Raw genomic sequence first — 15,748 nt, 5'->3', positions numbered from 1 at the left:
GAACGGATATGCAACAAGGACATTGAACTTTTAGCGGTTAGTTTAAGACCTTATTACCTACCCAGGGAGTTCACTGTGGTGGTAGCCATTGTTGTTTATATTCCTCCATCTGCCAAGGCGGAAGTCGCGTGTGACGTGCTGCACACCACTATAGCGGGACTCCAGTCCAAGTACCCAGAGGCGTTCATTGTTGTGTCTGGAGATTATAACCATGTCTGTCTCTCTAAGACTTTGCCCACTTTTAAACAGTTTATTGACTGTACAACCAGAGGTGATAAAACGCTGGATCTTTTGTATGCAAATGTCAAAAATGCATACAAATGTACTGCACTGCCCCCTCTTGGTCGATGAGACCACGACATGCTACATCTCTCTCCCTCCTACACACCAGCTGCCAAGAGGCTGCCTGTCACCATCAGAACATCAAGAGACTGGTATCCTGAGGCAGATGAAGCCCTGAGGTATTGTTTTGAGACAACAGATTGGAATGCGTTCTGTGAGGAGTATGGGGAAGACATTGATGGACTAACGGAATGCATTACCCATTACATCAATTTCTGTTATGATGACATCATGCCACCCAGGGTAATTCGTTGCTACCCTAATAACAAACCTTGGATTACCAGCAGCCTGAAGACCTTACTAAATGAGAAGAAAAAGGCTTTCAGGGAGGGCGACAGGAATAAAATCAAAGAACTTCAAAAGGAACTGAAGGTGAGGATTAAGGAGGGGAAAGAAGCCTATAGGTTCAAATTAGAACGACAGCTGCAGCAAGATGGTGTGAAGCAGGTATGGGCTGGAATGCGGAAGATCACGGGCATGAAGCAGAATGGTGGTACACTGCCTGATGGTGAACAGAGTCTGGCTGATGATCTGAACAGATTCTTCAACAGATTTGACTGCCCCACACCACCCCAGCCTCCCCCACCTGGTCTGCTGACCATTGCGGCTTCCTCTCCACCTCCCCTCCCTCTCTCCATCACTCCTGAGATGTCACCTGTACGGAGTCCCCTCTTTCCACCTCCCACTCCACCGGCAGCCCCACCCATGACTCTTCATACTGCTCATGTCAAGGTGATGCTGGACAGACTGAAGCCAGGGAAAGCAGTGGGGCCTGATGACACCAGCCCAAGGCTACTGAAGACTTGCTCTTCAGAGCTGTGTGGTATTCTAACACACCTGTTCAACCTGAGCTTGCGTTTACAGAGGGTTCCAAGGCTGTGGAAAACATCTTGCCTGGTACCTGTCCCAAAGAAGACCCATCCCACTCTCCACAATGACTACAGACCAGTAGCGCTCACTTCACATATTATGAAGACATTTGAGAGACTTGTCCTTTCCTACATCAGGACTAGTGTGTCAAATCAAATGGATCCTTTACAGTTTGCATATCAGCCTAACATCAGTGTCGTTGATGCCCTCATTTACATGCTGCAGAGGGTGTACACACATTTGGACACTACTGATGCATCTGTAAGGATTACATTTTTTGACTTCTCAAGCGCCTTCAACACAATTCAGCCCCGACTGCTAGGGGAGAAGATGGAGAAGATGAAAGTGGATCCATCACTGGTACTGTGGTGTTTGGATTACCTTTCCCTCAGACCACAGTACGTGCGCCTACAGAACAGTGTCTCGGGCACCATCTTGAGCAGCACAGGGGCTCCACAAGGAACTGTGCTGGCTCCGTTCCTGTTTACCATCTACACAGCGGATCTCCAATATAACACCAACAGCTGCTTTTTGCAGAAGTTTTCGGATGATACAGCTGTTGTCGGCCTCATTAAAGGGGGCAATGAGGAGGAGTATAGAGACATAATAAGTAACTTTGTGGAGTGGAGTGCACACAATAACCTCCATCTTAACACCAAAAAAACAAGGAGATAGTTGTGGACTTCAGGAGGGGGAGGAGGAGGACTCAAGCAACACCAATCACCATTAAGGGCACTGAGGTGGAGGTGGTCGCTAACCACAGGTACCTTGGGGTGCAGCTTGACAGTGAGCTGGACTGGAAGTGTCATATGGAGGCGGTGTACAGGAAGGGACAAAGCCGACTGTATTTTTTAAGGAGGCTGAGGTCATTTAACATCTGCCAACCCCTACTGTGCAGTGTCTACCATTCAGTGGTGGCCAGTGCTCTGTTTTTTGCTGTGGCCTGTTGGGGAGATGGCGCCCGCATAGCGGACAAAAACAGACTGGACAAGCTGATCAGGAAGGCCGGCTCAGTGGTCGGGGCTGAGCAACGAACGGTCCAGCAGGTGGCAGAGGCCAGAACTCTGAACAAACTGGGTTCAATAATGACCAACCCCACTCACCCACTCCATGCCCTGAAGGTGATCAAGAGCAGCATCTTCAGTCAGGCTGATTGCACCAATGTGCAAAACTGAGAGACATAGGAAGTCCTGTTTACCAGCTGCTATAAGGTTATATAATGCGCATAAATAACTGCACTTTTTTTAAAATTAATTGTATTTTAACTTGTATTTTAACTTGTATTTTAACTTGTTAAGTATGGAAGCCATTTGAGGAAATGTGGGGTGTTATGTCTGTCTTGAAGCTGTCGTGGCACTGTAATTTCCTGTAAAGGATTATTAAAGGTATAATCTAGAGGAGAGGGGGAGAGAGAGGAGAGGATGGGGGGAGAGAGAGAGAGAAAGGGAGAGGAGGGAAGAGGAGAGGGAGGAGAGGAGAGGAGAGGGGGAGAGGAGAGGGGGGAGAGGGGAGGGAGAGGGGAGGGAGAGAGGAGGGGTAACAGAGGAGGGGGGGGAGAGGAGAGGAGGGGGGAGAGAGGAGGGGGGAGAGAGGAGGGGGGAGAGAGGAGGGGGGAAGAGGGGAGGGAGGGGAAAGAGGAGAGGGGGGAGAGAGGGAGAGGAGAGGGGTGGAGAGAGGAGAGGGGGGAAGAGGGGGGAGGAGAGAGGGGGAGGGGAGAGAGGAGGGGGAAGTGAGGAGAGGGGGGGGGAGAGAGAGGAGAGGGGGAGAGAGAGGAGAGGGGGGAGAGAGAGGAGAGGGGGGAAAGAGAGGAGAGGGGGAGAGGGGGGGAGAGAAAGGGTGTGCTGAGGGGGGTGAGGTGTGGGGCGGGGGAGAGGTGGGGAACAGGGAGGGGGAGGGAGGGTGGAGGGGAGGAGGGTTTAGGGGAGGGATGGTGGGGGAAGGGAGAAAAAGAGGGGAGAGAGAGAGAGGGGGGAGAGGAGGGGGGAGAGATGAGGGGGGTGAGAGGAGGGGGGGGGAGGAGGAGGGGAGGAGAGGAGGCGGGGGGGAGAGGAGTGGGGGGAGAGAGGAGGGGGGGAGAGGAGGAGGTGGAAGAGGAGGGGGAAGAGGGGGGGAGAGGGGGGAGTGGGGGTAGAGAGGGGGGGAGAGGGGAGGGGGGAGAGGAGAGGGGAGGAGATGAGAGGGAGGGGAGAGAGGAGAGGGGGGGAGAGGAGGGGGGAGAGAGGAGAGGGGGGGAGAGAGGAGAGGGGGGGAGAGAGGGGAGTGGGGTGAGAGAGGGGAGTTGGGGAGAGGGGCGGTGGGGAGAGGAGAGGGGGGAGAGGAGAGGGGGGAGGAGGGGAGAGAGAGAAGAGGGGGGGAGAGAGAGAGAAAGGGAGGGGGGAGAGAGGGGAGGGGGTAGAGGGGAGAGGTGAGGGGGAGAGGAGAGGAGGAGAGGAGAGGGGAGAGAGAGGAGAGGGGGAAGAGGGAAGGGGGAGAGGGGAGGGGGAGGAGAGGTGGGGAGAAGAGTTGGGGAGGAAGAGGAGAAGGGGGGAGAGAGGAGAGGGGAGAGAGAGAGAGAAAGGGAGCGGGGGGAGAGGAGAGGGGGAGAGAGGAGAGGGGGGCGAGAAGAGGGGGGAGAGAGGAGATGGGAGGGAGAGAGGAGGGGTAACAGAGGAGGGGCGAGAGGAGAGAGGGGGAAGAGAGGAGGGGGGGAGAGGAGAGGGGGAGAGAGGAGAGGGGGAGAGAGGAGGGGGAGAGAGGAGGGGGGGGGGGAGGGGGGGGGGGGGGGAGAGGAGAGGGGGAAGAGGAGAGAGGAGGGGCAAGAGAGGAGGGGGGGAGGAGTGGGAGAGGAGAGAGGGGTAAGAGAGGAGGGGGGAGAGAGGAGGGGGCGAGAGAGGAGGGGGTTTTGATGAGGGGGAGGAAGGACAGGGTGGGGATAGAGGAGGGGGGAGAGAGGAGAGGGGGGAGAGAGGAGGGGAGAGTGAGAGAGAAAGGGGAGAGACAGGGGGGAGAGAGAGAGAGAGAAAGGGAGAGGGATAGGGAGAGAGTGGTGAGGGGAGAGAGAGTAGGGAGGAAGCTTTTTACTTCAACCCAAACCCAAACAACCATTTGCAGGCAGTGCTTTTTTACCTCTAACCATATTTTCATTTTCAAACCAAATTAAGGGGACTCACAGTGCTGGATACATTTGTCAGTGTCATTCAAAGCTCTGATTGAGGCACACCAGTTGCAGAGACTGATTGAGGCACACCACTTGCAGTGACTGATTGAGGCACACCACTTCCTGGTTTTATAGTCCCTCCTCCTCCCTCCAGCAGGGGCAGCAGAGAGAATGGGGAATGTTGTAAAAACAATAATATCTCTGTAAATTTTCATCGACGGGAAAAATCCTCGGCACTCAAGCAGCGGAGGGGGGTTCTGAGCGAGGTGGCTAAAAATGACGGCCGTAGGTGGCGGCGTACTCTCGGAAACCGCAGCACAGAAAGCCAAAACCGGTCAAGAACAGAGTTTTAGTAATATAGATGAACATTTTAATAGCATTGATTCGGCCAATTAAGGATAAGGACATTGGTGACCATTTAGTAAACTGATGTTTAATATGGTCAATTAAAGGCATAAAATTAGCTTTAAATAAATCCTTGTGTTTCTTCGTGAAGTTTAGGGGTAACATGAGGGGGAACTTCTTTACTCAGAGAGTGGTAGCGGTGTGGAATGAGCTTCCAGTGGAAGTGGTGGCGGCAGGTTCGTTTGTATCATTTAAAAATAAATTGGATAGGCATATGGATGAGAAGGGAATGGAGGGTTATGGTATGAGTGCAGGCAGGTGGGACTAAGGGAAAAAAGTTGTTTTTTTAGCACGGACTTGTAAGGCCGAGATGGCCTGTTTCCGTGCTGTAATTGTTATATGGTTATATGGTTATATCTTAATACGTAAATAAGTAAAACTTTTGGTAGTCAATCTAAATGGAAAATGTCCATAATTCAAAACAAGATTATTTAATGGAAAAAGCTCACTCTTACTAAGATTTTAGCTTATAACCAGACAAACTACTACATTGATTAAATAATGCTACTATTGCCAGAATAGATTTCTCAGGGTGAGAAATACATAATAACAGATCAACTGCATAAAGAGATAGCTTATGTGTCTTATTCCCGTGGACAATACCAAAAATATTAGGGGATTCCCTAATAGCAGTGGCTAAAGGTTCCAAAGCAATATCAAATAGTAAAGGACAAGGGACAGCCCTGTCTAGTACCTCGAAAGAGCCTGAAAACAGGGGATCTCTGATTATTAGTAAATACAGAAGCCTGAGGTCTAAGAAATATCAGCTTGATCCAAGAGATAAATAAGTATTGAATAAGTATTCCCATGCTACTCTATCAAAGACCTTCTCGGCATCACGTGAGATGACACATTCTGGGGTTTTATTAGACGCTCCTTAGACGTTCCTTCTCTCCAGAGATGCTGCCTGTCCCACTGCGTTGATGTAGCTGCATAGTGGGTTCAGACACTCAAGGGCATCGTTCACAGGGCCACACAGAGGGAGCTCTGCGCCGTGGGAACAAGTACTGGGCATGTCTGCCGGCTCTCCCTTTATAAGGAGACCGTTCGTACCTGGATTATTCTGGAGTTTACATCCATCCGTGTATCTCATCTCCACTTTCCCCGCTTCTGTTTGGCACCATTTCATGCCGGGCACTTTCTGCTGGGCTGGAAACTGATCTGAGGACAACATTCACTGGGCAGTAAGTTCACAAGTTATAGATGAGTTAGGCCATTTGGCCCATCGAGTCCACTCCGTCAGTCAATCATGGCTGATCTTTGCCTCCTAATCCCATTCTCATTCTCCTGGCTCCCAACATTTGACACCCGTTCTAATCAAGAATGTGTCCATCTCTGCTTTAAAACGGGGTCGGGGAGATGGGGTTGGGGGTGAGTGGCGCTGACTGCTGGGGGGCATTTTGCCATCTGTCCCTGGCACAGTGTGTGAAATCCCCAGAGGGTGCAAGCTGTGGGAACCCCAGCAATGGGGGCTGCAGGAGGGCAGGGAGGGGGGGGTGCAGGGGTGGGGAGATGAGAGTGGTTGTGGACACCGTGAACTGGTGTGTAAAAGGACATAAAGTGCTGGAGTTACTCAGCGGGTCAGGCAGCATCTCTGGAGAATGTGGACAGGTACAAAGAGCTGGAATAACTCAGAGGGTCAGGCAGCATCTGTGGAGAACGTGGAGGGGTGAGGAATGTATGAAGTATATGAAATGTATCAGTGTGTGTGTCAGAGTCTACATGCCTGTGATGAGCCGCCAGTCTACATGCCTGTGATGAGCCGCCAGTCTACATGCCTGTGATGAGCCGCCAGTCTACATGTCTGTGATGAGCCGCCAGTCTAGACCTGTGATGAGCCGCCTGTCTGGACCTGTGATGAACCGCCTGTCTAGACCTGTGATGAGCTGCCAGTCTAGACCTGTGATGAGCCGCCATTCTACATGTCTGTGATGAGCCGCCAGTCTAGACCTGTGATGAACCGCCAGTCTAGACCTGTGATGAGCCGCCAGTCTACATGCCTGTGATGAGCCGCCAGTCTAGACCTGTGATGAACCGCCAGTCTAGACCTGTGATGAGCCGCCAGTCTACATGCCTGTGATGAGCCGCCAGTCTAGACCTGTGATGAACCGCCAGTCTAGACCTGTGATGAGCCGCCAGTCTACATGCCTGTGATGAGCCGCCAGTCTACATGCCTGTGATGAGCCGCCAGTCTAGACCTGTGATGAGCCGCTAGTCTACGTGCCTGTGATGAGCCGCCAGTCTAGACCTGTGATGAGCCGCCAGTCTAGACCTGTGATGAGCCGCCAGTCTATATGTCTGTGATGAGCTGCCAGTCTAGACCTGTGATGAGCCGCCAGTCTAGACCTGTGATGAGCCGCCAGTCTACATGTCTGTGATGAGCCGCCAGCAGCAACAATGACATAGACGAGGCTGCAACTAAAGATTATATATTTTTCTCTTTTTCCTTTTCTATGGCTTACTTCTCAATTCTTTTTCGAATTTTTCATGTGTAAGGGTCTCTTTTGATCACTCTCTTTACTTTTCTGTTTTTTAAAGTTTAAAATATGAAGTGGTACAGGAAATGTATTATGTTATTTTTGGCATATTATTGTAATGTACACTACTTCTAATAAATAAAATTATTTAAAAAATATATATATATACACAATGTACACGGATCAATGGTGTTTAAAAGACATGATAAATGGTGTTAAATATACACAATGTACACGGATCAATGGTGTTTAAAATACATGATAAATAGAGTTATAGGGAACAACGACATGCCATGAGCAGCACACATTAAAGCCTTAATTTCCTTCCCAATGTATGATGACTGTAACATATATAAATCTATTCTTATGATCCTGACAATGTATTATAAGACATTTTTTGGTACATGAGGGGGGTGACAGAAACAATATCCAGGTTGTGCTCCAGTGTTAAAATTGAAAGAAAATGGGCAATTTATTTGGACGTTTAAACAAGTGAAGTTTACACAAGAGTCTTGATGTAATATTGGGACTTTTTTATTTCTAAATATTGTATGTTTTCTTTTATAGATCTAGACTTAGCACAATAATAAAGGTAGATCGATATTCCAGCATTTGCAGTTTCTTCTTAAACAATAATAAAGGTATCAATTTTTACACTGCTGTACATTTTTGGTTTTGTTCTTGTCGTAAGGCATGCATGGTATTGCAAGCTCTTTTACATTTAAGATAAATCAAGTCAAGTCAAGAGAGTTTATTGTCATGTGTCCCAGATAGGACAATGAAATTCTTGCGTTGCTTCAGCACAACAGAATATAGTAGGCATGAATGCAGAATATATTCAGTAGGCATAAATTGACATACTAGAGGAAAAATGCATCTTCAATATACATGTCTCTCCCCACCCCTGAAAACAATTGCAATTAAGTGACATATCATCTATTCTGCAGTTATGTAGTTATAATCAGATTTGTTCTTATAAGTTAATTCTATATGATATTTTACTGTAATTTCAGATGTTGACAGTGGGTCCAGAATACTCGTTGATAAGATCTCCTATAGGGAATTACGGAGTACTTGTCAAAGAAATGCCGTCTTTGTTCTGAACACCCTGTATATCTCACACATAAAACAATAAATTATGTAAATCTTACCACAAATGACAGAAATAAAAAGTGTTATCCTTGTTTATGAAATTTGTTGTAGAACGATTTAAAAATGAGTGGATTGATGCAATATACTGCTAACCCACAAATGTTTAGTTATGAGATATTCACATTTAAAAACTCACTCAGAGCTCGGGTGGCTGCGAGCGGCTGCCTGGCCCGTACAGCGGAACTGCAGCTAGCCCCGGGGCTTGCAGGTGACCTGGGAACTGCAGCTAGTCTCGGAGGGTCCTGGCCCCTATGCAAAAAATGATGCGGACCCCTGGACTAAACCAAACCCTCGATTCTGTCCCGCCATCCTTTTTTTCAAAATTTAGCAACTCAAATGGTGGTGCTTCCTCATTGCCGGGAAATACGGTAACTCATTTCCCTCAAATATACGTAGATTTCCCTCAAATATACGTTAAATTAAAAACTAAACTATGGTAGCAATGCAGTTTTCATGTCTAATGCTCGCACTTCTCCATCAATGTAGGTATGTATACATTATATTTCTTTACACTAAAATAGAATGAAAAAATATCTTGGTATGTGTTCATTTTTATTTATTCATAATATTAGGATTTCAGAGAGAGAGGTTGAATGAAAGAAAAAAAAGTTCAACAAAATTGGGAGATCTAGAGAAACTAGAGAATCATACATATGTGTGTGTTATATATTTATATACATATACTAGACCAAGTGCAGACCCGTTGGGTCTGTTCCCCCAACGTGCGGTTGTGGGGGGGGGGGGAGGCGGCATGCAGTGTCACACACTAACTATCCCCCGCACTCACGCTAATTACCCCCCTTAATATTATATTAATATTATTAATTTGCTCCTTTTACCCCATAACCACCCTACTGGCGCATAGCCCCCAACTTGCAGTCACATCTAGAGAGGGGTGGGACGGGCGGGGGTAGAGAGTGAGGGCAGAGAGAGATGGGGCAGAGACACAGAGAGAGAGACAGAGACACAGAGAGAGGGGCAAGAGGGATAGGGGTTGGAGAGGAGGGTGAGGGAGGGTAGGTGAGGGGGGGAAGGTGGGGTAGGAGGGGAGGAGAGAGAGAGGGTGAGAGTGAGGGGGAGAGAGAGGGGGTGCTGAGAGGGGGGTGAGGGGAGAGGTGGGGAGCAGGGAGGGGGAGGGAGGAGAGAGGGTGGAGGGAAGAGTGTAGGGGGTGTGGAGGGGAGAGGGTTTAGGGGAGGGAGGAAGGGTGGGGGAGGGGATGGAGGGAGAGAGGAGGGGGGGAGAGAAGAGGGATGAGAGAGGAGGGGGGAGAGAGGAGGGGGGAGAGAGGAAGTGGGAGAGAGAGGAGGGGAGAGAGAGGAGAGGGGGGGAGAGGAGAGGGGGGGAGAGGAGAGACGGGGAGAGAGAGAGAAAGAGAGAGGGATAGGGAGAGAGAGAGAGGGAAAGAAAGAGAGAGAGAGAGAGAGAGAGAGAGAGAGAGAGAGAGAGGGGAGAGAGAGAGAGAGAGAGAGGGGAGAGAGAGGGGGGGGAGAGAGAGAGAGAGAGAGAGAGAGAGAGAGAGCTGTGTTTTCTCAGCTCCAGTGGCTGAGAAGTTTTAAGCAGCCTTTGAAGGATCCTGTCGCTGGGAAAGGAACAGAGGCAGAGGGGCTTCATAGTCTAACTTATTGTTGGACTGTTGAAACTTTCCAATGCTTTAAAGACTCCTCCATTTAGCGTGAGAATCCCTTGATAATTTTCTGCATTGTCGAGGGAGCAGGGTGCGGCTGTCATTGGCGGACTGCCAAGAGTGCCTGGATATCGAGGGTTTGAACTTTTTCGGTGCCTTTGCTGTGTTTTGGCACTGATTCTCTGCCCTAAAGTCATTTTGCACAGTGCGGCTGCCTGGCTTAATGTGAAGACGGTGCTTTTGCGTTCGGCAAGAAAGGGCGACCTGGCTTTCTGGCGTGGACGAGTTTGGAACTTTCATTCTTCAGCTGGAGGACTTTGCTTTTTGAGGATTGCTTTGGACTGTGACTGTCCCTGGGAATTAAGTTGCTGAGCTGCTGGAGTGCCGGAAGCTGGTTTGTGCATCTGCCCGGATGGCGATGGCGGGGGCTACGCAGCAGTGACATCAGCAGCGGAAGCGAGGCCATCTGAACATGAGCCTCATGTTGACTTGGACTGGGACAGTTTTGGTATCTCGGTTCAAACTAGGCCCCAGATGTCCAGGGGAGCAATTACGAAGGCTATGAATGCCCTTCTTGGTAGGGGGGCTATTGTCTCTTCCGAGCTCGAGAGGGGAAAGGTTGAGATGATATTGAAGAAACGGGAGGATGTGGCCACAGTGGTGGAGAGGGGGATTTCAGTGGGGGGGGGTCCATATACAGGTGGACCCATGGGTGTCCAGGGTGAGACCGGTTCTCCTGCGGAGTTGCCCTACATGTATTCCGGATGCGACACTCATTCCACACGTGTCTCAGATTGGGGAGGTGCGGTCTAAGTGCTTTAGGCTCATGCACCCTGGGGGGGACCCGGAGGAAAAAGGGATTCTCAGTTTCAAGAGGAGGGTGTTTGTAAAGGTGGGGGAGGGGGAAGGCGATGAGGGGAGTTTCGAGGTGGAGTGTAGGGGTCTCCCTAGAACCGTGCGTTGGAGTTGGGGAAAGGCACGGTGTCATGCGTGCGGTTGTTATGGACATCTCCGTAGGGAATGTCCTAATCATGGGGTCGCTGCCAGAACCTCTAGCGCAGCGGCCCAGGAACGCACTGCTGGCCCATCAGCGGTGGCTCGTCATGCCTCGGAGGGGCGGGGTGGAATTGCTGACCTGGCTGGGGCTGCTGGCTCTGCCTCGGTGATCCGGGGCAGCGGGGATAGCCCTTCTGGGTCTGTAGTTTCCGCCTTGGGGACCCGGGGCAGCGAGGGCCCCCACCCCCTACATTCTGAACATGTGGGGGTGGCTGAAGGTGAGGCACAGGGGGAGGGTGGAGAGGAATGGGAGCAGCAGAAGAAGAAGAGGAATAAGCAGAAAAAGATCACCCAAGCGAGTCAAAAGCAGGTGGGTGTGAAACTGCCGAGTGCGGAGAGCACCCAAGGGGTGCCTGTCAGCTCCAGGGAGGCCCAAAGTGAAACTGCCGTGGCCCAGCAAGGAGCTGAGGTGGCTCTGACGGGAGTAGGGAAGGTAACACGTGCGGGTGGTAAAGTGGCTGGAGGTAGTGTGGAGGCGGAAGACCCTTCCTTTATGGAGGTCACCACACCGCCGCATGCTAGTGGGACAAAAAGGAGGATTGGGCCTGGCGAGGAAGAGCAAAGACGTGAGTCCAAAGTAAGGGGGGTGCAGTTTTCCAGTCCTTCCACCACCGATGTGGGGGGAGGTCAGGAAATGACGTCTTCTGGGTTGGAGGTTGAGCCTCCGCTTCAGGGATCTCTCGAGGGTACCACAGGGTCAGGTGACGGGGTAGACCCCTCTGGAGCTGTGTCCTCTGGGCGGGGGGAGGTTCTTTCGTCAAAGGGGCCCTCCGAGGGAGGTATCTCATCGTGTGTTGATCTTGGCTCCCCTGGGGGTGCGTCCTCTGGGTCGGAGGAGGTCCCCTCGTTTCAGAGGCCTACTAAGGGTGTTAGCACGCAGGAGGGTGGGGTAAGCTCCCCTGGTAGTGTGGACCCTGAGACGGGGGATGAGCAGAGTCAGCCCGAGGGAGGGGGGCCGGGGGGAATGGTGTACCAATCAGTGCTCAATATTGGAGCCAGTGGAGGTGCTGAGGTGTGTATTGTACTGCCGGCTGAGTTGGCAGGGGAGGGAAAAAAGACTGGTGGAGAGCCTCTGGGTGTTGCCAGTGGAGGGGGTGCTTTCGGTGCTGTGGAGGTCGGAGGTGTTTCGGGCAGCGACCTTCTTTCGGATTCTGGGGGTGCCAGTTTACCACAGACCCTGGGGGTGCCTCTTGTTTTCTCTTCCCCAGGCCCAGATGTGGAGGGTGAGGACAGAGCGCAGGAGCCCAGCCAGTCAGTGGGCTGCGTGATGCGGATAGGGGCTTCGGGACCCTTCCCCGGCATTGATCCTGGGGGTGGTGACATGTCGGAGGAGGGGGAGAGGGATGGGGCCAGTTTGTGTGAAGGGGTTAGCAAAATTCCAGAGAGCTCTGGTCTTTCGACTTCTGAAAATGACGTTGGTGATGCTGAGCGTGTTGTGTCAGGTGCGAGAAACTTGGCCGATAGCCCAGGAACCAAGGACGAGTCTTATACAAGTGTTATCTGCGAGTTGCTGGAATTCTTAAAAACAAGCCGCAGCAACAAGACAAAGTATGAGGCTGCTAAGAGACGGTGGGCTGATCTGTCGGCCCTAGTTGAAACTCTCGAGGCTATCCTTGCCAGCGAGGATAGTGGTCTTCCTGGCTCTGAGAAGTGCCAGCTTAGGGGCTTTTTGGAGTTCCTAAGAGAGAGGGTTACAGAGTCCAGGAGGAGAAGTGGGAGGATTTCAAACTAATGTACTAGTGCATTCACGTTAGTTACCCTAAATTTAAACGGGAGTAGAGCGAGTTTTCGCAGATTCCAGTTTTTATCGGTCCTTAGGGAGGGGAAATTTGCAGTGTGTTTTCTGCAGGAGACGCATACTGTTGTCAGTGATGAACCCACCTGGAGATTGGAGTGGGAAGGTGAGGTCTATATGAGTCATCTTAGCTCAAATTCGAGTGGGGTGGCCATTCTGTTGGCTCAGAATTTCCTGCCCAATATTATAAAAGTGCAAGAAGTTGTGCCAGGACGTTTGCTCCATCTGGCCGTGAGCCTGGATGGCATGCCGTTGCATTTCATTAACGTGTATGCCCCAAGCTCCGGCACGATGCAGGCCGGCCTACTTCAGGAGGTGAATGCTCTGTTGAGCACTATTGATCGGGGAGAGTGTGTCTTCCTTGGGGGGGACTTTAACTGCACACTTGAGGTGCGAGATCGTTCTGGTACTCAGTGTGCCCCTGCTGTAGCGAAGAAGCTGAGAGGGTTGATTGATTCTTTTGAGTTGGTTGATGCGTGGCGGGACCTCAACCCAGACTCCACTGCTTTTTCGCGGAGGTCTGAGGGCGGAGGTTCCCGCATTGATCGAATATATATCTCCCGAGCGTTTGTTTCCCGTGTCTCAGCGGCCTCAATGCAGCTGGTGCCATGCTCGGACCATTGTCTGGTGCGTGCGGATTTTAATCCAGCGTGCGCTCGGGCCGGGTCTGCGTACTGGCACTTTAATAACCGGCTGCTGGAGGATCGGTGTTTCCGGGAGTCATTCAGTCGGTTTTGGGTGAGGTGGAGAGAGAGGCAGAGGTGCTTCTCTTCCCTTAGGCAGTGGTGGGATGTGGGGAAAGCTCACATCCGTATTTTTTGTAAGGAATACACATGGGGGTCGACCGGGCGGCGGGACTCAGCGGTTGAGAAGCTTGAGAGGGAGCTGAGGGACGCAGAGTCTCGCCTGGGTCAGGTTGGAGGTGAATCTTGCGAATGGGGTGTGTTTCATGAGAAGAAGGAAGCCTTGAGGAACCTGCAACTTGAGAGGTCCCGAGGCGCTTATGTGAGGGCGCGGGTCCAGATGCTGCACGATCTGGATCGAGCTTCGCCTTTCTTTTTCTCTCTGGAGAAAGGGCGGGGAGCCCGCAAACAGCTCGTGGAGCTGCTAGCAGATGATGGCTCCTCTGTCACGGATCCAGATAGGATTAGTGCCTTGGTCAGGTCCTTTTATGGATCCCTGTTCATCGCAGGTGGAGTCAGTGGGGAAGCTCAGCAGGACCTGTGGGAGAGTCTATCGATTATGGATAGGGAGGTGGCCGATATTCTTGATGGCCCTTTATCTTTGGAGGAGTTGACTTGTGCATTGCATCAGCTCAGGAGGGGTAAGTCCCCCGGGCTGGATGGGCTGACGGTAGAGTTTGTAAGAGCTTTCTGGGGTATCCTGGGGGGTGATTACATGTTGGTTCTGGGGGAGAGCCTGGCGACCGGGGAGATGCCCCTCTCGTGGCGTAGAGCAGTTGTTGTCCTGCTGCCCAAGAAGGGGGAACTCCGCTTGTTGAAAAACTGGCGCCCGGTCTCTCTCCTATGCACAGAGTATAAAGTTTTTGCACGGGCGATGGCAAATCGCCTGGGCTCCGTGCTGTCTCAGTTGATTCACTATGACCAGTCCTACACAGTCCCTGGTCGGTCCATTCAGGATAACATCCACCTGGTTAGGGACCTGATTCATCTAGCACAGGGTACTGGTCAGTCAGCTGCTTTTCTGTCTCTTGATCAGGAGAAGGCTTTTGATAGGGTAGAGCATGAATACCTTTTCAGGACGTTGCAAGCGTTCGGATTTGGACCGCATTTTGTGGCCCGGGTCCGCCTCTTGTATGCTGCAGTGGAGTGCCTTGTGAAGGTTAATGGTGCGTTGTTGGCTCCCTTTCATTTTGGGAGGGGGGTCCGTCAGGGGTGCCCCATGTCAGGTCAGTTGTACGCGGTCTGTGTGGAGCCGTTCCTGTGTCTTCTTCGGAGGAGGTTGACAGGCCTGGCCCTACCGGGCCCGGGGGTGGAGTTGGTTCTTTCGGCATATGCCGATGATGTACTCCTCATGTTCACCGATCCTGGTGACCTGCGGAGGATGCGTGACTGCCAGAAGTTATTCTCGGCTGCATCTTCTGCCAGGATTAATTGGAGCAAGTGCTCTGGACTTTTAGTGGGTCAGTGGCAGGTGGACTCCCTGCCAGAGGAGATGGTAATGTTTGCGTGGAGCACCACACACCTCCTCTATCTGGGGGTGTACCTGAGTCCCACTGAGGATGCTTGGCCGGCAAACTGGCAGGAGTTGGAGACAAAAGTGGTTGCCAGGCTGGGGCGCTGGTCAGGCCTGCTTGGAGTTCTTTCTTTTCAGGGGAGGGTGTTGGTCATAAACCAGCTGGTGGCCTCCATGCTATGGTACCGGCTGGCTACTCTTGTCCCGCCTTCCATTTTTGTAAATGCTTTACAGAAGAAGCTGGTGGACTTCTTTTGGGGAAATAGGAAGCACTGGGTTTCCGCAGCGGTCCTGAGTCTCCCGTTAGAGGAGGGTGGCCAGTCCTTGGTATGCGTGCGTACCCAGGTGGCGGCTCTCCGCCTCAGGACTCTGAGGAGGTATATGTATATAGAGAACCCCCCCAGATGGCACGTTTTGGCCACGTATTTTTTCCGACGGGGTCGTTGTCTAAGGGGGGTCTCGCGGCTCCCAGTGGCGGGCATCAGTCGTCCCGCCCTAAGGGGCTTGCCTGTTTTCTACCGGGATGTGTTAAGAGTGAGGAATCTGGTTGTTTTCAGCCAGCGTGTTGCTCCACGAGGGGAGGGGGATGTTGCGGCTGTGGGAGTGGCAGGGCCTCACCAAATCATGGCGGGTGTCGAGGAGAGGCGCGAGCCTAGAGTGGTTTTGAATCAGCTCTTACCCGCTCCGTCAGATC

The sequence above is a fragment of the Amblyraja radiata genome, chromosome 5 (genome assembly GCF_010909765.2).
Source record: "Amblyraja radiata isolate CabotCenter1 chromosome 5, sAmbRad1.1.pri, whole genome shotgun sequence".
NCBI classification, from domain to species: Eukaryota; Metazoa; Chordata; class Chondrichthyes; order Rajiformes; family Rajidae; genus Amblyraja; species Amblyraja radiata.
This window is presented reverse-complemented; position numbering follows the sequence as displayed.